At 40.9% G+C, this 24,947-nt stretch overlaps 1 protein-coding gene across 2 annotated transcripts in view; it reads left to right on the plus strand.

Moving 5' to 3' along the window:
* Positions 1 to 24,947, plus strand: part of LOC136857505 (terminal nucleotidyltransferase 5C) — a 495,888-nt gene that overhangs the window by 395,273 nt on the left and 75,668 nt on the right. The window contains exon 1 of one of the 2 annotated variants that reach the window (XM_067136212.2): positions 12,158 to 12,303. The exons of the other annotated variant lie outside the window; for it this stretch is intronic. The gene's annotated coding sequence lies outside the window, so the exon portion shown is untranslated. Of the gene's footprint in view, positions 1 to 12,157; positions 12,304 to 24,947 lie in introns of those variants that run through there. 2 annotated transcript variants of the gene reach the window in all.

Here is a 24,947-nt window from a genome sequence, read left to right on the forward strand (position 1 = left end):
TTGGGGGTACATGGAATCTAAGGTTTATCGCAGAGAAGTGGAAATTCTGCAAGAGTTCCGGGAATGTGTCTTGGAAGCTGCTCAGGACATCAGTCAAAACAACGAGGTACTGAAGCGTGTTCAAGAGAATTTTCTCCGAAGGTGCCGAGCATGTATTGGCACCAATGGTATTTTCTAACACTGTTGTAACAATGAAAATCATTTCCCACGGCCAACCTGGTCAAGTGTAGTATTCTCTAAAAGGTACATAAACGTTTGTCGTTGTTTTAATGTTTGTCTTTTAAAAAGTAAATGCGTTTAGAGTTTTACGTGACTTTTACTTTTGTGATCATGAGCCACAGGACCTCCATTTTAATGTAGAATCCGACCCATAGGACGTGTCATTTAATTTCGTAAATCCCACACGTATTGGCCGGGAATCAAACCGGGACTGCCTTGGTGAGAAGCGGGCAGTGGTACCACTGGGCTAGTTTCTATTACTCCCCACTTTATTCGGTTTTTACTGCGGGTCAGGGTTTGTAGCAGATTTGGCAGACTTTTACGGCTGGATGTTTTTCTTGACGCCAACCATTAGATGAGAAATGCTACGTGTTAATGTGGTGGTGGTGATTATCAGAGAGAAGAAATGGAAGGCATCCGACACTGCGAAAAATGAGAATATCAGCGAAAGAAAGACAAGGGCCACGAAGGGCGTGAAAGACTCCCTAAATACCGCCGGGGTCGGAAAAAAACGAGAGTTGACCAAGGAAGATGGGATAGGATAGATGAAAGTGAGAAGCCTGGTACAAGTAGGTGGGAGCAGTGCCAGGACTCAACCTAGTGCCCCGTGGTTGCCAACCCACGCTCCCAACTTGAGAGCCTCTTAGGACAGGCAGGGAATACCCTGGATGTTATTCTACTGTCCCCACCCACAGCGGGATGTGGAGTTAGATAACTTTGTTCTTTATCATGACATTCCTCTGGTTCATCGATTGTCTGATACTTCTGGTACGTAACGCACCGGTTTATCATAGTATTCCATGCATTTGATCCCTACTCTGAGGCGCTAATTGAAATAAGTAGTGTGCACTCTTAAAGGAATAATGGCAGAGGAATGTTCACAGCCGTCTGCAGCCTGGTCATTCCAGGTCGGGCGTCTTGCGCTTCTGGATGTGAGACTATGATAATGAGGTAGGGAGAGGGTGAAACCCGGTGTCGGCACGTAGATCGGCAGCATAGCACTGTTCGTTAAAAATGAGAAAATGTGCGATTTTCTATTTTATTATTTCATATGATAATATTGCTTGTAATCGTGACATTCCTACTGACTTCATTGTAATGATAATGACCTATGATGATTTCAATTGGGAAAACCACAAATACAGCCTTTCTAAGGATGTAAAAAGGAGTTCATTACTATTCATAAACTTTAACAAAAAGGTAAGCTAAATATAAGCTAATGGGTTCATACCCCGTAAATAGGATTGTCCTCCTTTTTAATCTTCACTACTCCTGCTAAAACTTTATTTACTACAACTTTAATTTTAGGCACACTCATTGCCACTACATCAACTTCGTGATTAGGGGTTTGAATAGGATTAGAAATTAACCTCTTATCTTTTATTCCCCTGATAACTGACACAAAAAACCTTATATCAACAGAAGCTTCCCTAAAATACTTCTTAGTGCAAGCCTTAGCATCCGCTGCACTACTTTTCTCTATTATTTTAATGTTTGTATTATCTAATAATCCTTTTTATATAAATACCGAAGTCTTTTCAACCTTGATATGTTCAGCATTGCTACTAAAAATGGGAGCCGCCCCCTTCCATTTTTGGTTTCCAGCAACAATAGAAGGTTTAAGATGAAAAAACTGTTTTGTTCTAATAACCTGACAAAAAATTGCCCCTCTAATATTGTTGGCATATATTATTGAAATAAACATTTTCATTAGAATAATTATCCTTTCCTCAGTACTAATTGGATCTTTAGGAGGATTAAATCAAAGCTCTCTACGAAAGCTAATAGCTTATTCTTCTATTAATCATATTGGTTGAATAGTTGCCGCCATAGTAGTAGGAGAAAACCTATGAGAACTATATTTTATTATCTATACATTTCTCACCTTATCTCTTATTTTAATGTTTAATGTTCATCGCATTTACCATATCAACCAAAACTTCTTAACAATAACTAATAACCAAATTACAAAATCTTGTTTATTCCTCCTTCTACTTTCTCTTGGTGGTTTACCTCCTTTCTTAGGATTTATACCTAAATGATTGATTATTCAAACCTTGGTTGATCTAAACTATCAATTCATCGTCATCATCATAGTGATTATAACCTTAGTAACATTATTTTATTATCTTCTATTAACATTCCTTGCATTCCTATTCTCCTACACTGAATTAAAATTAACTTTAGTTGGTTCCTACAATCGTACTTTTTTACCCCTCCTATTAACCTTTACTGGAATTTCAACATTGGGATTACCCTTCTGTTCCGTCGTCTATTTTATGCTTTAAGGCTTTAAGTTAATAAAGCCTTCAAAGCTATAAATAAAGACAAAGATCTTTAAGCCTTAATAGGTTTTACCTACTCCTTTAGAATTCCAGTCTAATATCATCATTGACTATAAAGCCTGGTAGGGGAGAAGAATTCTCCTAAATAAATTTACAGTTTACCGCCTATAATCTCAGCCACCCTACCGCAACAATGACTTTTTTCAACTAATCATAAGGATATTGGAACATTATACTTCATTTTTGGTGCCTGAGCAGGAATGGTAGGTACATCTCTCAGCTTATTAATCCGTGCAGAATTAGGACAACCAGGTTACTTAATTGGTGATGCCCAAATTTATAACGTAATTGTCACTGCTCACGCATTTGTAATAATTTTCTTTATGGTAATGCCCATCATAATTGGAGGATTTGGAAATTGATTAGTCCCTCTAATACTTGGGGCCCCTGACATAGCCTTCCCTCGAATAAACAACACAAGTTTTTGATTGCTCCTCCCTTCACTTGTCCTATTACTTAGAAGTAGCTTAGTGGAAAGCGGTGCAGGCACTGGTTGAACAGTTTACCCCCCTCTCTCCTCGGGAATCGCTCATGCTGGTGCTTCTGTTGACTTAGCAATTTTTTCTCTCCACTTAGCAGGAGTATCATCAATTCTAGGGGCCGTTAATTTTATTACTACAACTATCAATATACGAGCCCCTGGAATATCACTAGACCAAACACCTTTATTTGTATGGGCTGTAGCCATTACCGCTCTTCTTCTCCTCCTCTCCTTACCCGTTTTAGCAGGTGCTATTACTATACTATTCACTGACCGAAATTTAAATACCTCATTCTTCGATCCTGCAGGTGGGGGCGATCCTATTCTCTATCAACACCTCTTTTGATTTTTCGGACACCCCGAAGTCTATATTTTAATTCTCCCAGGATTTGGTATGGTCTCTCATATTATTAGTCAAGAAAGAGGGAAAAAGGAAGCATTTTGTACTTTAGGAATAATTTATGCAATAATAGCAATTGGTCTTCTCGGATTCGTCGTATGGGCACACCATATATTCACTGTAGGAATAGACGTAGACACACGAGCCTATTTCACATCCGCCACCATAATCATTGCGGTCCCTACAGGAATTAAAATTTTTAGTTGATTAGCTACACTTCACGGAACCCAATTAACTTATAGTCCAGCCTTACTTTGAGTATTAGGATTTGTTTTCCTCTTCACAACAGGAGTTGTGTTAGCCAATTCCTCAATTGACATTATTTTACACGACACATACTATGTCGTTGCCCACTTCCACTATGTTTTATCTATAGGAGCAGTATTTGCAATTATGGCTGGATTTATTCAGTGATATCCATTATTTACAGGATTAACCTTAAACCCTAAATGATTAAAAATTCAATTTACAAATATGTTTGTTGGAGTAAACCTAACATTCTTTCCTCAACACTTCTTAGGACTAGCTGGTATACCACGTCGATATTCTGATTATCCAGACAGTTGTACATCTTGAAATATTGTTTCAAGCCTAGGGTCAACTATCTCCTTTATTGGAATTATCTTCCTTATTTTCATTATTTGAGAAAGTATAATCTCAAATCGAACTGTATTATTCCCCTTAAACATGGTAAGTTCATTAGAATGGTATCAATCCTATCCCCCTGCTGAACATTCATACTCTGAGCTACCTATATTAACTAATTTCTAATATGGCAGAATAGTGCGGTAGATTTAAGCTCTACATATAAAGTTCATCCTTTTATTAGAATATTAAAATATGGCAACCTGATCGAATTTAAATCTACAAAATAGTGCCTCTCCTTTAATAGAACAATTAATTTTCTTTCATGATCATACACTTTTTATTTTATTAATACACTGACTGACAGAGCAAATGCAACACCAAGAAGGAGTGGTCAGAACTTTATGCCAATTGCAGGGTAGACTGACGTCACTGAGGTATGCTCATGATGTGAAATGCGCCGCTGTGCTGCGCACGTAGCGAACGATAAATGGGACACGGCGTTGGCGAATGGCCCACTTCGTACCGTGATTTCTCAGCCGACAGTCATTGTAGAACGTGTTGTCGTGTGCCACAGGACACGTGTATAGCTAAGAATGCCAGGCCGCCGTCAACGGAGGCATTTCCACCAGACAGACGACTTTACGAGGGGTATGGTGATCGGGCTGAGAAGGACAGGTTGGTCGCTTCGTCAAATCGCAGCCGATACCCATAGGGATGTGTCCACGGTGCAGCGCCTGTGGCGAAGATGGTTGGCGCAGGGACATGTGGCACGTGCGAGGGGTCCAGGCGCAGCCCGAGTGACGTCAGCACGCGAGGATCGGCGCATCCGCCGCCAAGCGGTGGCAGCCCCGCACGCCACGTCAACCGCCATTCTTCAGCATGTGCAAGACACCCTGGCTGTTCCAATATCGACCAGAACAATTTCCCGTCGATTGGTTGAAGGAGGCCTGCACTCCCGGCGTTCGCTCAGAAGACTACCATTGACTCCACAGCATAGACGTGCACGCCTGGCATGGTGCCGGGCTAGAGCGACTTGGATGAGGGAATGGCGGAACGTCGTGTTCTCCGATGAGTCACGCTTCTGTTCTGTCAGTGATAGTCACCGCAGACGAGTGTGGCGTCGGCGTGGAGAAAGGTCAAATCCGGCAGTAACTGTGGAGCGCCCTACCGCTAGACAACGCGGCATCATGGTTTGGGGCGCTATTGCGTATGATTCCACGTCACCTCTAGTGCGTATTCAAGGCACGTTAAATGCCCACCGCTACGTGCAGCATGTGCTGCGGCCGGTGGCACTCCCGTACCTTCAGGGGCTGCCCAATGCTCTGTTTCAGCAGGATAATGCCCGCCCACACACTGCTCGCATCTCCTAACAGGCTCTACGAGGTGTACAGATGCTTCCGTGGCCAGCGTACTCTCCGGATCTCTCACCAATCGAACACGTGTGGGATCTCATTGGACGCCGTTTGCAAACTCTGCCCCAGCCTCGTACGGACGACCAACTGTGGCAAATGGTTGACAGAGAATGGAGAACCATCCCTCAGGACACCATCCGCACTTTTGTTGACTCTGTACCTCGACGTGTTTCTGCGTGCATCGCCGCTCGCGGTGGTCCTACATCCTACTGAGTCGATGCCGTGCGCATTGTGTAACCTGCATATCGGTTTGAAATAAACATCAATTATTCTTCCGTGCCGACTCTGTTTTTTCCCCAACTTTCATCCCTTTCGAACCACTCTTCCTTGGTGTTGCATTTGCTCTGTCAGTCAGTGTAATTACTCGACTGACTGGCAGTAGGAAGTGGGCCTGCCATCGTAATGAAAACTCTCCAAGTTCATTGTGACTGTAGTAGGCAAGAGGAACTGCCATTATAATTCCCTAATCCAGTCTTCACATGAGAAAAGACGTATGGTGACTTTCCCGTCGCTTTTCTGGATAACTTTAACAACTATGCAACTTAATACAATCTTACACACAACGTGTAGAGTACTTAGCCTAGAATTCTGAATACAATGTAGGATTCCGTAGCGAAGCACGGGCACGTCAGCTAGTCATATCTAAATTTGATTCAGAATCGAATTACGCTGTAGCGGGGACTCCGAACTTAAGGTTGAAACCCTTTCAGAAAACAATCGGTAATGTTTGGTAACAAAACACACGAGTAGCGTTACGAAAATGTTGCAAATCTTGGGCTGGGAAGACATAGAAGTAAGAAGACGAGCTGCTCGACTAAGCGGGATGTTCCGAGCTGTCAATGGAGAGATGGCGTAGAATGGCATTAGTAGACGAATAAGTTTGAGTGGTGTTTTTAAAAGTAGGAAAGAGTTAGAATTCAAGACGACAAATTGGGGCAAATATTCGTTTATAGGACGAAAAGTTAGGGATTGGAATAATTTACCAAGGGATATGTTCAATAAATTCCCTAATTCTCTGAAATTATGGTCTACTTACTTATCGTGTCCTATTAGTGCCGGGAGTGTCCGAGAACGTATTCGGCTCGCCTGGTGCAGGTCTTCCTACCTGACTCCCATGGGCGTCTTGCGCTTCTGGATGTGAGACTATGATAATGAGGTAGGGAGAGGGTGAAACCCGGTGTCGGCACGTAGCCTACTCCTCTCGAATAACACCAAGGTGTCTGTTCAAAGCTTTACGTCGTCATCCGACGGACGAATCACCATCATCAGCATCGTATTCCCTCATTCCATTTGAACAATGCGAACAGGTTTGGATTTGAATCCAGGCTTTTGGCACGCAATCTAGTGATTACAACTTGTGTACCACCAACTTTCCTACCCTGTCGGCCTACATTCTGATGGTGAAAATTTTTTTCATCCAAGCTAAGTGGTTCAGGCGGTGAGGTGCTGGTCTTTCGACTCCAACTTGGCAGGTTCGATCCTGGCTCAGTCCGGTGGTATTTGAACGTGCTCAAATACGTCAGCTTCGTGTCGGTGGATTCACTGGCACGTAAAATAACTCCCGCGGTACTAAATTCCGGCACCTCGGCGTCTCCTTAAACCAGAAACATAGTTACTGGAACGTAAAGCTAGCAACATTATTATGATTATTTTTTCGTCCAACGACACTCGAACCTGCTAACCACGGTGTCAGACCTTTATTTTAGAAAATACCAAGTTAGCTACTGATAAGCAATCTGCCACTTGGTGACAGCCTTAAATGCAGATCAATTGTAAGTGATTGATGGGTCGCATGCGGCACGATGCTTATCCACTCGGTCGCTATTGGCACGATAATAGCCGGGTCGCATCCGGCACGGTCGCTTCTGGCACGTAACCCCGTACCGTATGACATATCTGTGTCAGTGCGACGTTAAGCAACTAGCCAAAAAAAAAAAAAAAAAAAAAAAAAAAAAAAAAAAAAAAAAAAAAAATGGAAACGAACAGATCCTTGTGTCGAATTGAGAAATCCTTATTCTGCCTTCTGTTGCCCTTCACACACGTAATATTGAAATACAATTTCAAGCTCGGTATTTTCCATGAATTTCGCTGCATTGTCGTACTTACCGCAAAATAAATAAATTTCACTTTAAACTGGCCTTGTCGCTTTAATTCGCTGTAATTCGCTAACACAGTATCATCGTTGTCTTAACCAGAATCATATGATTCTCTCTCAAAGCACCCAAGTATAAACCTAAGTACATAACTTTCAGAAATACGAAGGATATAAACGTGGATTACTTGAACGTTATCAACTACCATATGGAGTCTAAATGACTGACGCTAAAGTTAATACAATGGTAAAAGGCTTATATGACAAACATGCCCCTAGGGTTTCTCACCCTTCTTGTCCATCATTATTTGATGAAATCAAGACAACCATGGACCATCGTGACTTGTTATATGGACGTTATAAACAAACCCCAGATGATTCAGACTTCGAATCTTTCCCCATCTTAAGAAATCGCACAAAGCAGTTGATCAGAAATGTAAATATGTAGATATTTCCGTAATTTAGCTAACAACTTAAATTCTAATCGCGCATGGGACCAACATCGTTTCCTGGGAATAGAGAGAGAGAAATCCTGACATTCCATTTGACGAACTGAACGTTTACTTTATATTCAACCTACCCCCCACTTAACTGCACTGACATACGCCCTCCCCTCCTGCCAGTCCACCATGTCATAAAAGATCACGTTAAAAATCCTATTACTTTTATACATAACATTAAGGATCCTGTACGAAGCGGAGACGGGACAGGTTTTTCTCCGGGTACTCCGGTTTTCCCTGTCATGTTTCATTCCAGTAACACTCTCCAGTATCATTCCATTTCATCTGTCATTCATTAATCATTGCCCCAGAGGAGTACGACAGGCTTCGGCAGCCGGCACAATTTCTATTCTCGCCGCTAGATGGGGGCTTCGTTCATTCCATTCCTGACCCTGTCGAATGACTGAAAACAGGCTGTGGATTTTCATTTTCATTATGGATCCTGTCCTGCCTGTACTGACGAACATACTACATTAATGTAGTACCTTGTGGAATACCGCTGTTTATGATTTGAAAGGAAGATCTAACTTTCTTTACCTCGTAATCTACTTCATAATTTACTTCAACGCACTGCTTACGCTGTTGTAAGTAAGGAGGGTTTTTTTTTTTTTTTTTTGCTAATTGCTTTACGTCGCACCGACACAGATAGGTCTTATGGCGACGATGGGATAGGAAAGGCCTAGGAGTTGGAAGGAAGCGGCCGTGGCCTTAATTAAGGTACAGCCCCAGCATTTGCCTGGTGTGAAAATGGGAAACCACGGAAAACGATCTTCAGGGCTGCCGACAGTGGGATTCGAACCCACTACCTCCCAGATTCAAGCTCACAGCCGCGCGTCCCTAACCGCACGGCCAACTCGCCCGGTAAGTAAGGAGTTAGCAGATGTGAAGCGACACTACAATTTCTTCAGCAATATGTCATCGACTACACAAGTCTAAAAATATTGAAGTAACAACATTATTATAATCAAGATGATTTAAAACATTATGAGTAAAAGTTAGAGCAGTAACAGCTGACAAACCTGTCCTGAATCCATGTTCAAAAAATCTTGCTTGTTGTGAAATTGTTTCCCATAAAATGCAAGTAGGCGTTATTAAATTACTTTCTGGAGGAGTTTACCTAAAGCAGACGTTATAATTATTGGCCTGCTCCTTTCGTATCAATAGGTTTTCAGACATATTGGGAAGATTCCATACATTGGCGCTTGGTTTACAAGGTTCATTAACGGGATAATGCATCCAGTTGAAAGAGAATTTCCTGGGCTATCTCACTTGGGTAATTATAGGGAATTGAAAAACTGATTTGCCTAATCTAGGAAGGTTGTTAATCTCATGTGCACACAACTTCCTGTGATATTTCCATGGCGAGAATTTATTGAAAGTAGTGCACACTTCGTGTGGGGGTTAACTGTAGAATCATTTATATTTAAACATACATTTCTAGGAATGTTGCTGTGAAGTTCATTTTCCCTTCTTATTTCATTAATAAAAATGTAATGGCGTATGGCTTTTAGTGCCGGGAGTGTCCGAGGACATTTTCGGCTCGTCTGGTGCAGGTCTTTTGATTTGATGCCCCTAGGCGTCCTGCGCGTCGTGATGTTGAAGAAGACACACACACACACACACAGCCCCTGTGCCAGCGGAATTAACCAATGATGGTTAAAATTCCCGAATCTGCCGGGAATCGAACCCGGGATCCCTGTGACCAAAGGCCAGCATGCTAACAATTTAGCCATGGGGCCGGACTTTTATTTCATTTATAATATTCCATACAGATTTAGTCACATTACTGTATTTTGTTAGCTTTCTACTAATATTTTAAACCTGTAATTTAGTAAGAGTCTCTCTGCAGTGAACTCCGAGAAATTTTTACTCATTGCAGTGAAATTCTGAATCGGTTGACTTTAAATTTCATTATGCTGCTTTCATCTTCTCTTGAATGTATTTCAGTTCTGATGACTCTAACCTACCTACCGATGTCTTTTTGTTCTCAACCTTCGTTTTTTCACAGGCTTTGTTGTGGTGGATACTGAATAGCTCGTGAAATACATCGATTATAAAGATTAGATTCCTATTTGAGGACTTTTTTAAGTAATTAACGTAGAGGACACTAATATACCTACTGGTATGTTGTTCAGTTATGTTCTGCTGGATGATGTATCTGTTATATGACCACCTGTGGATATCTCTGTAGTCTATAAGCCAACCTGTAATTTTGAAACTTGTAAAATGTAAGTTCTCTTTCCTAAGACCGTGTTCTGCTACAGTGTTTACTGGTAGGAACTCGCCTACTGATATTGAACATTCTTAATGTATCATTTATTATTTGTTCTGAAACACCATTACTTGATTTTTTTTTTTTTTGCTTTACATCGCACCGACACAAATATGTCTTATGGCGACGATAGAATAGCAGAGGTCTAGGAATTGGAAGAAAGCGGCCGTGGGCCTTAATTAAGGTAGATCCATCTACAGGGTTGCCGACAGTGGGGTTCGAACCCATGATCTCCCGGATGCAACTTCACAGCTGTGCGCCTTTAACCGCACGGCTAACTCGCCCAGTTTTTTTATATGTCTAAAACCACGTAACCTATGATCAACGTCTGAATTGCTATTTGTTGAACTATGGAAGCCCCTGACTGCATTTACATTATTAATAAAGGGAGTACTGTCAGAAGAATTGTCCACGTATCTTATCGCCCATATGGACAGGTTTCTTTCTTTCTTTCTTTCTCCTACCATTGTTTTATTAAATCCAATTAAATTTTCTAGCTGACTGCACATTTTGTTCCTGTGAGGCCCAGGCCTTGTAAACTGTTATCTGCATAATCTCTCCGGTTGATATGTTTTCATGAAGTTACCATTCTTACACTGTGGTTATTAGTCGCGTCGGCTGACTGGACCTCGAACCAGCCCTCAGATCCGGGTAAAATCCCCTGACCTAGCCGGGCTATTGGGCTGGAGCGAACTGCACATCCAGCGACTCGATGCTGTTTTGTTCATACCGGGTCACTTGCTTATTCATAACGACAGGCCGAGCGAGGGTTTGAAATAGCATTCCTTTATATTTCTCGTTAGGACTGTTACCTTGCATCTCTGAGACGGTCCCTGTGTTAGATCTACCTCACAAGGTATGGACAACACTCAATCGGTTGAGAACAGAGTATGGAAGATGTGCAGACTCACTCTTCAACTGGAGAGTGCAATTCTCACTCGCATGGTGACTGTGACGCACCACGGCAGACAATTCAACACATTACGGAAGACCTGACTGCAGAAATAGAGCCTACGGGAATTCCTAATGGCAACCCTGAATTCCATCAGATACATCCAAAAACGAGATGTGTGTTTATAATATAGTAATGAATGTAATTATGTTTCTCAGAATGTATCCGAAAAGCCATACGCTAAATAAAATCAATCTTATGAAAGTAAATACCCAACCCATGATGCAACAGCCCCGAAGGGCCATGGCCTACCAAGCGACCGCTGCTCAGCCCGAAGGTCTGCAGATTATGAGGTGTCGTGTGGTCAGCACGACGAATCCTCTCGGTCGTTATTCTTGGTTTTCTAGACCGGGACCTCCATTTCACCGTCAGATGGCTCCTCAATTGTAATCACGTAGGCTGGGCTGAGTGGACCTCGAACCAGCCCTCAGATGACATGGCCGGAAATCGAACCCGGGGCCTCCAGGTAAGAGGCAGCCACGCTACCCCTATACCGCGGCGTTGGCATAAAAGTAAATACTGTGTATAGTATTTTTACGGTTCGAACCCCACTGTCGCCAGCTCTGAAAATGGTTTTCCGTGGTTTCCCATTTTCACACCAGGCAAATGCTGGGGCTGTACCTTAATTAAGGCCACGGCCGCTTCCTTCCCCCTCCTAGCCCTTTCCTGTCCCATCGTCGCCGTAAGACCTATCTGTGCCGGTGCGACGTAAAACAACTAGCAAAAAAAAAAAAGTATTTTTACGGGCGGGTAGGTGGGTCCCTTCGGTAACGCAAAGTAAGGCAATAGTTGACTTAACAATGTATCGGTAGGATGCGCGCTGAAGAAAAGTGAACGGAGTTCGGGATGTGGAAGGGGCAGAGAGGGGCAGTGGAGGGGAGGGATTAGGCAATTCCACTCCGCTGTTTGACAGCTGGAAGCGTGTTCAGTCGCTTGCTTGCCCTAGCTGAGGGCTTTACTGTGAGTATTGTAGTGCTAGTGAGTATCTTAAGTGCACTTGACGGCTACGGCTTCAACCACGGATATAGGACATTCTCTGGATGTGAGTATCGTAGATTTAAGGCCTCATTTGAAATCTTCAGGAAAATAAGAGAACTGACCATTTGCGATGAAACTGTTGTCCGCAACATGACAGAATGCGTGATTCTGAATGGGAATAGTATGCACCTTTATTGATAATTTCAGACTGCATAATATAATCCATTATAATTGAAACAGAAGTATTGAGAATAGAATATTTTGACACGTTCATTTACGGTACTGTACTTTTTAGTAATATGGGATTGTAGGGGATGAAATACTGCTCTTATCGAAATCTCATCCGGTGAAAAGTATTTTATGTGACTTTATAGTTATGTTTCTAACTGCTCTGAGCCTTCCGGCTATAAATTACACTACCGTTGATTGTACGGCAAAAATGATTACTACTATTAAATTTAGGACATGCATTGATCATTCACCCAAGTCGAGTCCAACGGTTCGCTTTGTAAATAGAGTGAACTGTGCATTGCAGACAGAGCGTGTAACCTGATATCATGGGGTCATTTGACCAATTTTCTGCTGTTGCCTGGACGAACACACTGCTTCATGTATTTGAAACGTCTATGAGATTGTTCCGTCGGAAATGCACAATAGCCTAATTTTCTTTGGTAGGTTCTTAAGTGACTATGGTGAAGGTAAACAGGTGGATGAATATTTACTGTTAAAAATTGCGGTGCTGACTTGTAGTAACCTCTCTGCTATAATGTTATGTGGACGGTGAAGTAATACTGGAGAACGTCTAGTAGACACCTTTTTCGAAGTAGACTTGTATTTTAACTCGTGTCTTAGATAACTTGTGAATCATCCATCATAATGAGCTTGAGTAATTTTTACGTCGCGCTTCAGCTGAAGTTGGGAAATGTTATTTGCCGTTAGTCTTGCAAATATTAACACTGTTTAATTAAGTTTCCTGACGTAAGATTGAGTTATGTAATTGTCCCGCTGAAGCTCGGCCAGCTTTGGTAGGTCAGTAATCCCAGTCGCTGAAAGGCTTTAGCACGACCCATTTCTCTGTTGACTTGCTCGCTGGCTCTGCTCACACATAGTCTGTGGTAAAATACATCGCATAACAGAAGAATACGAAAACTGTTCCAGGAAGTGTGCCTGTGTTAGTAAACAACTGAAAGTTCGATGAGACAACTTTTTGAACTTTTTTCTCTAATACAGTGTTGTAAAGAAAGAGGATGTTAGTTCATTCAAATATTCTAATCTCCTTTGTAGTGCCATGGTTGATTATATTTTGCGGTAGAATCTGCTGTGATGCAATAAATTGCTTCGAATTGCTAACCTCGGGTTAATTTCCTTTACAAAATGGTTCACTGTGTTACACCCAACACTTTGATAACGTCTAAATCAATGGTGAAGTGGTGATATTAAGAGTTGTTGGTTTAAGTAGGTTATTTATACTTAATACAGATTTCACTAGTAGCGAAGATGGGGAGTACCTCAGTAAACATAGGAATGCTAGGATGTGAAGTTCCTTCCTCCTAAAGACATACACCACTTCAAGCACTCGGGAAATGGAGAAAAGTAATCGCTGAAAAGTTACGGTTACCGCAAACATGAGTTGCGATGCATTGTTAAAGAAACATTGCATGGTTACCATGTTTGTTGCCCAACATAGTGTGTGTGCCGTGAAAATGATGTTCAGATGGCAATTCCTGTTAAATGATTTAGAATTGTTTGAAGTCACTATGATGTATTAATCCTTGCACGCAACGAATAGTGAACACCGGGAGATAGTGGGTTCGAACCCCACTGTCGGCAGCCCTGAAGATAAGTTTTCCGTGATTTCCTATTTTTACACCAGGCTGAATCTTAAGACCACGAACGCTTCCTTCCCTATCACATCGTCGCCAGAAGACCTAGCTGTGTCGGGTGCGACGTAAAGCAAATTTGATTTTTTTTTTAAAGTGAAAATTAGATGAGGTCAAAATAATTCGCTGCTCTGAGACATCGTTCCATTGGTCATTTGTACTGGGTAATGAAATCATTAATACTGTTATCAGGATACGCATTGAAACTTAATAAACATTGTGTCTGGTAACAGAAAAGGCCTGCTATACTAAAAAGTGGTGCATTTGGCAGAATTTTAGGCCCACCCTTTCAGAGCAGTTGATAGCAGTCGTGAAGATTGCCGTTAATGTGAATCATATTTGATCGTGTTTTCATCACAAACTAGACGGAGTGGATTAATCAAGCGTATGTATGTAAATGTCAAGTGCCCTGTTACTAAGGGAAATTAAGGTTTCCTTTCGATAAGTTTCTGACGTCCTCGGCGTAGAACAATATTTTTTTTTTAATTCATTTTCAAATTCCTTCGTTGAATAAAATAGTTTTGTTTTATTTTAAATTTCTTTTCCGCTTAATTTGTTCAGAAAGGACAGTTACCTATTTGTACTTCCTCTTAAAACAAAAATAATCACCGCCACTCTCATTAACTCCTAATGAGATTGATGCCAGGGAGGATATCCGGTTGTAAAAACGCGCTACGAAGATTCGTCTCGCTTCATACCCGCCTCCGTAGGGAAACGGGACAACGGTTGGGCATACATGAACAATTAAACTAAGATATAACTGTAAACATCATGGAGTGTCACGATATAGTCCATTTTACAACCATAGTGCAACATTGTCCGTGGTCATGGACATAACACATCATAGAAATGAGTCAAAAATTGAGATGCTTTACTATTACGTAAGTAATGCTGTAAGAGAGGCTTCCTAAATGCTACAAATTAAATCGCGACTGGAAGATAAACTGTTCAAGTATCGTTATCACTTTGTCACGAATTAAGGCGTACCTATTAAGACAAAAACAGGTGCATTGAAATCATAGAAAAGTGCACCTCATTTTGGCAGAAATCCGACAGTTGGGTAGGTCTAAATGTGATACCATAAAATCGACAATAGGACTGAAAGGGTCAAATATTTCTAGGGCTCCTCGAAACACTACTATAAACATGTACGTAGATGAGACGTTTCAGGACGTCCCTTAAGGGCGTGGACGATTAAAGGGACAGTAGTGGATTACTTGCGAGATAAGTGCTAAGAATGGTCAGTCTTCTCGAGTTCTCTACAATCTGCCCATGAACTTTCAAGGTTGAAACAGTTCTGTGATGTCTTTTCAATTGTCTGTCTGGCTACTGCCATGCTCAGCTCACGTCAGCCTTGACTTAGTGCTGAACTAACAAATAGTCCCGTAACACTGACCTTCATTCATGTCTGAGATAACGCTACTCCTGTCGTGTGGATTTTAAAGAACTGTTGGTAATATTCAGAGGACGTACGTTCAACGTGTTCTAACTTCGACATTCAGCTCATTCGCTGTCCTAAGTTGAAGGAAACTTTTCACTTGATCGACGCGTTACTGCGGACAGCCCAAGGTGCACCTCTGAGGTAAGGCAGTTGGATTGTCCGAACCTCTTTATTTAGAACTAGCTTGAAATCCTTCCAAGAATAATCCTTTTGGCTCTTCTTCGATCTGACATATTCTGTGTGTGTGCGACGCCGGTGTTAATTATGCCCTTTACCTTGGTTATTCGATAACTGTTTTTATAGAATACACATATTTATGCAGGAAGTTGGACAATTTCCAACGCGTGGCCATGATCAGCTTTTGTAAGCTATTTCTTCAGTGCATGACTTGTCCGAAATATCGCAGAATCGGAGACCTTGACGGTTAGGCGACCAACACATTCGTACAATGAGCTGCTAAAGGCATTCTCAGCCTAATCTTCTAGCACCATATTTCAAACGCTTAGATTGGTGCACGATGATACTCCGGGAGTCCACATATCTCTCAAGTGTGAGAAGTCTGGTGACTCAGCTTCTCCCCCGGGTCGGTATTTAAGCAATTTCGATGCTTTATTTTTCTTTCGTGGACCTATCATTGCTTGAAGAGAACTAGGTGTTGTCTTCTCTTTGACGTGAACGCTTCATATTTGAATATAAGAAGTAATTTTTTACATTCCTTGATTACATATTTCGTAGAAATGCACGGTTTAAGGGAATTAAATTATCTAAAAGGCAAGAAATATTTGTGGGCTAAATGAAACTATAAAACAGTGTTCGCAATGTGTCTAGGAACTAGTGAGGTTGTTGTTGTTGTTGTCGTTGTTTGGATAATCATTCCCAAGACAGGTGTGATGTATTTCTGCATGTCGCCCTATCCTTGCTAACCTTATGTTCGCAGTGAGCGAATTAATTTGCTTAAGAAAGGCATTCCTTGCTTGTGGTAGTCTGTATTTTATGTCCTTACTTTTGCCATAATGTTCTACTACCCAAGTCATATTCATCTGTTTCCTTTAAGACTTGAATTTCTTAATCTAATATTTCCTGTATCACCTGACTTTGTCCGACTGTACTCCATTACTTTTGTTTTGGATTTATTTATTTTCATCTTGTACTTCTCCAAGACTACGTCCATACCATTCAGTAATTTCTTCAGACTCTGATTAAATATCAGTAAATCTGAGTTTTGATTTCTTCTTTCCTTTTCCAAATTCCTCTTTGATTTGTTACCGCTTGTATATAAACATTGAAAGAAAAGAGGGAATAAACTGCAGACAGATTTTTGTACCAGTATAGTTTGTAGACAATTCTTCGTTCTCGGTATCTGATCCCTATCACCTTTACAATCTCAAATAGCTTGATCCAATCAACATTATCGAATCCCTTGTCTAGATCTGGATCTACGAATGCCTTGTCTAGATCTGGATCTACGAATGCCATGTTCGTGGGCTTGTATTTCTTAATTCGATCCTCTAAAATCGGACGTAAAGTAAGGATTTACTTCACGTGTTCTAAATTTCTTTTGAAGCCAAATTGATCTTCTTCCTACTCAGTTTCAACTTGCCTTTCCATTCCTCTGTAAATAATACGTGTTAACGTTTTGCAAGCGTGAGATACTGAACTTATTGTGCGGTGGTTTTCACACTAGTCAGCATTTGGTTTCTTGGGAATAGGTAGGTATAACAACATTGTCTAAAATCGGATGGCACTTCTGCACACAAAATGGAATAACCTTGTCCTGCCGGTTTCTCCTAAGGTGGTCAGTGATTTTGAACGTATGTCATAAATTCCTTTTCCAAGACTTTTATTAAGATACTATATGAAATGCACCTTGGCACTTCATAATTACGTAAGTATTTTTTATCACCGCGGTAGTTCCTTCTACGGACCAGTGGCAGTGTAGACACAGGTACCGGAGTTTTGAAGAACGGATAAAAAGTTCATTCTGCACTCCATGCCTTCATATCTGGTGGTCAAAATTCACCCATAGATCTACCTCGACGCGCACACAATGCCTGCACACTGTAACTAAAGCTAGTTAATAATAATAATAATAATAATAATAATAATAATAATAATAATAATAATAATAATAATAATATTACAGCGGTTTTGGAGCTACTTGTGAGCATTAATTCGAAAGTGAGATGCAATGCACGTTGCATTCTTCGTCTGTTTGAAATGGATATCAGAGCGGTTTTCTTATTCGCAGACAGTTAAGTTTCCATATAAGCTCAATTATAGGAGTGTTGCACTCGAAGGAATTCAGAAGTAATCAGTTGAATTCGAACTCCCACAAAGTAAACTCGTCAATTGCACTGGGACCATATTTATTCGCAATAAGTGGCGATACTAACCAGTCAGAATCGCTGGGTCCTCCGTCTCAACATAAGGGGCACACTGAAATCGGAAAGAGGTTACAATGAAGTTTGGTTTGACATTCTGCCATCCTGAGATATTTTTGCTGAACAGCCAAAACTCAGCACTTCCGGATTATTTGCTTCAACTTCTTAGCATCTGATGAATTATTTCCTTCCTGAGATTTGAGTTTCAAATACAATTACTTAGGGAGTGCGTTGCTCAGTTTAACGCCTAATTTTAGCGGTGTACATCCACTTCCAAAAAAAATTTGTAGACGCCGTCATTCCAACACAAACTGGTATACATTATATTAAAATGAGACACACCGAGCTCGATAGCTGCAGTCACTTAAGTGCGGCCAGTATCCAGTATTCGGTAGATAGTGGGTTCGAACCCCACTGTCGGCAGCCCTGAAGATGGTTTTCCGTGGTTTCCCATTTTCACACCAGGCAAATGCTGGGGCTGCACCTTAAGGCCACGGCCGCTTCCTTCCCACTCCTAGCCCTTTCCTGTCCCATCGTCGCCATAAGACCTATCTGTGTCGGTGCGGCGTAAAGCAACTAGCAAAAAAAAATTAAAGACCGCAAACATTGTGTTGAAGAGCTGATTGCTCAAGGTACTGAACACAAAGAAATAGTAAACATTACCTTAGGAGTATTTATTTACTATAAACACAGCTCAGTTCGGAATATTTTGAATACCGTACGCGCACCTTTTAGCGATACATGGACACCCTAGTGCTGAATAGGTCGATCTCGGGCATCTTCGAGATTCGTATTGGCAACCTTGGAAATACAAACTATGAATCGCTTATGCATCGCTGTGTGGCATCTGGCGTACACTTTACGTACTAGTACTGCTGTTGTTTATACAGCAAAACCAAACTATAGAATTCATGTTGGGAACAAGATTCGCATCGAGAAATGTTATATAATGTTATATAAAGTGTGTATGACAGTTGTTGACTTAAGATAATAAAGGTTTAGAAAATTCATATCGATCGATCATATTATCGAGTCAATTCAGATTTCATTTTCATTCCGTTGGCAGTATTACCGGAACCGTGAGAGGCCCCTCCTTGCTCCACCCCCCCCCCCCATACAAAGAAAAGGTGCGCGGACTATACAAAATTGGTGATACAATGGTTTTGAACACTTCGAGTGCCATTATGATTATTTTAACCATACCCGTTGTAGCAAACAGCTCCATGCAGAGTCGTAAGAAAAACTGATCAACACAGAAATTAACCACCGGACGCAAAATTATACCCAGGCCGGGCTGAGTAGCTCAGACAGTTGAGGCGCTGGCTTTCTGACTCCAAGTTGGCAGGTTCGATCCTGGTTCAGTCCGGTGGTATCTGAAGGCTCAAATACGTCAACCTCGTGTCGGTAGATTTACGGGCACTTAAAAGAACTCCTGCGGGACAAAATTTCGGCACCTCGGCGTCTCCCAAAACCGCAAAGGTAGTTAGTGGGATGTAAAGCCATTATTATTATTATTATTATTATTATTATTATTATTATTATTATGTATACCCAGATTTGACCATCCTACGCAACTGATGCGGTCCGCCGACCAGGTTGTTAAATGGTTAAGGACCGAAACTCGCTACAGAACGTTCGTTAAGAGTGAAGTATAAATTCATGTGTGTAGTCCGATCACATTGCGTACGAACTGCGCAGAAGATACTACTTCCGTAGTCACGTGTTTTCTGAAATACCATGAGCGTACCGCGAGCTTCAAGGGGCTCACAGTTTACGAACGTGGATTGCTAGTGTGCTTTGTTTCCGCAATCCTGTCTTCCGACCTAATGTCACTTGTAACATGTGACAATTGTAACATTACTGCTACTCTTAACATTATTACATTCATTCGCCTCGCGCTTGGGCTCAAATTATAACAACTCCGCATATCTCAAATAATAATAATAATAATTATATATTATATATAAAATGCATGATATTAATGAATTGCAATTTTCTGCAAGTGCCAGTAAATGGGCGCCAGAAGTCTCTATAGGATTCCTTAATTTTGAATATTAATAACGATAACAAACAGTGGTAGAAATTATAGAAGCATGTAATCAAGATTGCCATAAGTGAATTGAACTGACGGTGATTTTACTATTTGTACGAACATAAAAAGAATGTTAGATGAATCTGTAATGTTCACAATCTGAATTAGACCAGCCTTGGTAACTATTCCTCGTGGGAGTCTCAATATAATTCCCATCTCAGTAATGGGCTAGGACTCACTCCTGCTGATCGTACTTCCCTATTCGGTTTGGACATCACTTCCTGATGATCCACTGTTGCCCTTGGTTCCGTCCCCTGGCTGGGATATATACTAGAATATATGCAGGCGCGCATAACACCATCCTCATTTTGCAGTAGTAGGTCTATCATTCACATGACTGGCTGGCATAGCAATTGAAGTAAAGTGTAAGAGCAGTTTAAACTTACGAACCAATACCAGTGCCGTTCAATCTTTCACCTGATGATCCTTGAGACTATGACCACATAGCCTAACATGGCTCCCTAAAAACTAGGTATGCTGGCCCGCCATTATGGTTCATTCCTGCACTACGTTGGTAAGGCAGTTGACCGCCCCAGCCTTGTATATCCCTCTTTTTCTTCTGTTCTCCACGCAAGAAAATAATGCTAAACATACTGTAAAAAAACTCATTCTCAGTATTACTCAAACGGTTACTCAACATAAATGTTAGTATATTTCACATTATTGTGTAATCTTTACTCGAGACGGTGATTGTAAATGCAAAGTCGTTGATAATTTGCCTTTTAATTAACATACTAGGCATGTACTTAGTGGAGAAATATTAGAAAAAATAGGTCGCTAATAAATCGGTTTTATTATATTAAGTAGAATGTTGTTCATAAGCTATGCGCTGGCGGTACCGTCAGATGAAATGAGGAATACCCGCGTATTCATCTAGGCTACTGTCATTCTTAAATCGTGGAATTTGACGTGGTAATCGGTCAATGCCGAAGATATATAAATTGTTATAGAAGATTTTGATACCATACTGTGATCTGTCTGTATTTCATACTTGCGTGAAATTGATTCAGCACTATTTTCAATGTTGTCGAAATAAAAAAAAATCGTCGAAAAAAATGTTGAAATATGATGTATGAAGACGAAAACGCTCAAGTACCTGGGATTCTTTAAGTTTTTCTTTTAAAATTTAGTCCCTTTTCTTATTTACCACTATTTTAAGACATTCTATATGTAAAATAAACTTAATTTTTGGTGGGTGTTATGAATCTCATCAACTTATGCAGTTGTAATGAACAGGATTTTAATTTATTCAACTGAACATTCATGAAAAAATGTTATAAATTACATTCGGGAAGAAAATTGGAATCAACTACTTCTATAGCTGAATCTTCTCTCCCAACCTGAAGTATTGCACTGATAATCGGTTACCAGTGACTTGTAAGGGAAGTGACCCTCGAGCTGTGGATAATATTGAACATTTTGACTTTGGCAAAGTTAACGGTTCTTTGTTTTTCTCTTCAGAGATTCCTCTGGTTTGAGAAGTAGTATTTCTCAACACGACTCGCCTTATGCAACTTCATTAGAGTTGCAACATTGGTTAACTTTCTCAGGCAGCACATTCAAAAAAATATTTAAGTAATATTTTACAAATTTACTGTCTCCTTTTATTACAGTATTTACAAAACAATAACATCCCGTTCTTTGTTTATATTTTTCTCTTTTCCGAAGCATCCCTTACATTTTACCTCATTTCCGTACATTCTTGTTAAAGTCCACAACAGCATAGGATCGAATTTTGAAGAAGTGTCATAACATTTTTTCTTTTAAATTACAGCACGTTGGAGAACATGTACTGGTACATTTTTCATTCGAAATTTTCTCCCTTAAAAGGTTTGCATAATTTTGCTTTATATAATGCTTATAGTTCGTATAAAAGACCTCACAATTACAAATTAATTTCATAACTTCACAATTTGGTTTCTTTAGACCACCCAAATTTAAAAAAAATACGGATGTTTCAGAGCTTGAGTCAGTAAGCTCATGGTTTAAAACCTGTCTGCATATAGTCCTACCACAGATCTTAGTTTTTAATAATGCATTTGTTGTACTACCACGAATGTTAAACAAATTATTTCTGTCATATGAATTTAGTTTTGACAAATATTGTAACTGTGGCGTTTGGATGTTGAACTCCTGTTGCTGGACTTTGGGAACAGAACTGAATATTGAATGGTCAATGTGACTGAATTAAGGGGTGTAGTAATGTCGGTGGGAGCTGGATGCAGGTTTTTAAGTCAACAGTTGAAGTAGGTGTAACAGAGGAGTGGAGGCATAATGAACCAGAAGGGAATCTAAACATGTATCCCGCAATAGAGACATTACTACAATTAGGTGCAGAACAACCCACCATAATGTAAAAAATATCCACACTAATATAGCACTATGCTGTCCCTGCACGCGGTGATTAAAGCAATACGTTCAATGTGACGAAACGAGCACTCGTAGGAGAAACTAGTCTGATCACATAGCCCATTGGACCGGAATGGCGGCTTAGCATACCCATCTTATAGAGCCTTAGCCTAACAGCCTAGAAACTAACGTCACTTCATAGATAATTTCTCTGCAACGATTAAAATATAGCTATTTCTTCAATTAATATCCGCTATACTAATTCAGAAGATATGGCAGCAAGTCAACTAACCATAGCTGATGTAGGACAGTTCTTTCTCATTTCGTCATTCATCTGAGTTTATTCTTAGACTTCCCATATTTAGGTATATTACCATGTTTTAATCTTAAATTAATTTCGTTTTTAGGTCACCCACCATAGTTTCTTAAAATCGCGAACACTGGCGAATACTTATCTGGGTACCTCCAAACTCGTTATGTAACAGTACCGATGTTCGTTCAGATTTCACGTTTTTCACTTCATTTTAACTCGAGTTCACGCGCTGGTAACTCCTGGCTCTGGGTTTCTCCAAGATCAACTCATTTTGTTACACAAGACTGGTTCTTACCCAGTATAACTTACACGTATCTCACTGAAAAATTACAATCCATTAATAGAATAACTCTCGATACATTGCCCCGTAATAAAATGCACGTAGTTAATGTACGTGTACCATATGTTACGCACTGCCAATCTTCAGTTTCCACCTGTACGTAGGGGGTGGGAGAACCGTGCGACCTTCTCCGGCCGCAGCGTGTGATAATTCCCTCGTGTAGGCATACACACTGCAGACTTTCATTTTCAGTGGTTGCGTAGGCGAGTGGTTCACATGTATTTAGCATACCTTGGTGTCGCAAGTCCCAGTCTTTCCAGGGCTGTTCTTCCAGCTTCCAGTTGGCTCTGAAGTTCTTCTGGGCTGTAGGGTACCTTAAAACTGTATCCCAAAGCCTTTATCTTTTAGAACAGCACCTTGTGACAAATATGGGATCGTGCGTACCCAATTTATCAGACTTGTTACTATCCGTGAGATGAGTAAGGGAAAAACAATTCAGTGATTTATGGGAGCTGAGAAGAATGCATGGGGATATAATTTGCACTGCTACTACAAAGTAATATACTATGGAATATGTACAAATAACGTTCTTTTGAGGGAGTTATGAAAGACTCAAAGGAAGGTCAGTGTATAATGAAGATTCGTCCTGTACTAAACTTAACAGTGCGGTAATGTAATCATCCTAAAGCTGAAGTGTAGGAATCAGATCAGAAGATGGTCCGGGAATACTCTGGATGCTCTCCTAACACTAATCAGAAAGATGTCCGATGCTAAGAACAATGAAGGTATCGGCATAAGAAATGCCTTGCGCGTGTTGGCCAACGGAGGTCGGGTAGGAAAGGTGGAATAGTCTCTCAGCGAGAGGTCCTGTGGCCACTAACTCACGCTCTTGCGACAGGCTGGGGGATAGCGTCCCGCCCACAGGCAGTGTAGTCGTCTTCTATATGCCGTATCCAGTCTCTCGGACGTTGGCGATCTATATGGACAGTGTAGTTGTAGGCAGTAGATATTAATTTCTGTCGGAGGGCTGATGATAGTTTTCCGTGGTTTATCAGTCTAATGCTAGGCTTTACCTCAAGGCCACGGCCGCTTCCGTTTTACTCCTGTCCCATCGTTGCCGGTGCGACGTAAAGCAACTTGTAAGAAACAAGCAAAAAAAAAAAAAAAAAAAAAAAAAAAAAAAAAAAAAAAAATCATCGGGTAATGAGAAGGCCAGACTCCAGGTTTCGTTCTTACTGCAGTCTACAGTATACTCTGTACTTCATGTATTATTTCCCAGGGCGGTTCATACGTAAAGCAGCGAGTTGAAGGATTGATCACTCCGACAAACTTAGTGTCCACTTATAAAACATTTCATGCAAATACGTGTATTTTTATTCTTTGGTCGCAAGTCGGCGTGTTACATCAGCAGTGGCTATAGACTAACGTCGCTACAAAACAAGCATTTTTTGTTGTTTTGAGTTTGTACTGCCGCAGAAAGCATCTCTCCCTAAATGAGAGTAACATATTCGAGCGAAGAGTCAGTCGCTGACGTGAACATAGTGACTTTTACTTTTCAAAGTGAACGCTATGTGCACTATTGACCTACACAGGTGGCCCAGAATACGTAATGCCTAATGCAACACCGGCTGCCTGTTGCTGGCGCGCGCGTGAAGATGTTTCTAACAGAATCGTGATCGGGGAACCGGTCTTGCAATCGGATAACGAAACTGCCTCATGAGGTGATTCCTCACTTTCCCTGTCTGTTGGTCAGTGCTAAAACATTAGGAAGTATTCTTCATAAGATATTGTAATGGCTGTTACTGGATCATTGAAACTAGTAAGTTACAGGAGCTGGGATGGAAAAGACACAGTTTCAAGCGTTCTTGCGTTTGCTTGCACACGAGTTAACTTAAGTTTCTTGAAGCTGAAGGTAGTCTTCATTGCTCTCACCGTCAGTTGGTGACGTTAAGCCTTGGTGTTATTCGACAGG

The sequence above is a fragment of the Anabrus simplex genome, chromosome 1 (genome assembly GCF_040414725.1).
Source record: "Anabrus simplex isolate iqAnaSimp1 chromosome 1, ASM4041472v1, whole genome shotgun sequence".
Taxonomy (NCBI): domain Eukaryota; kingdom Metazoa; phylum Arthropoda; class Insecta; order Orthoptera; family Tettigoniidae; genus Anabrus; species Anabrus simplex.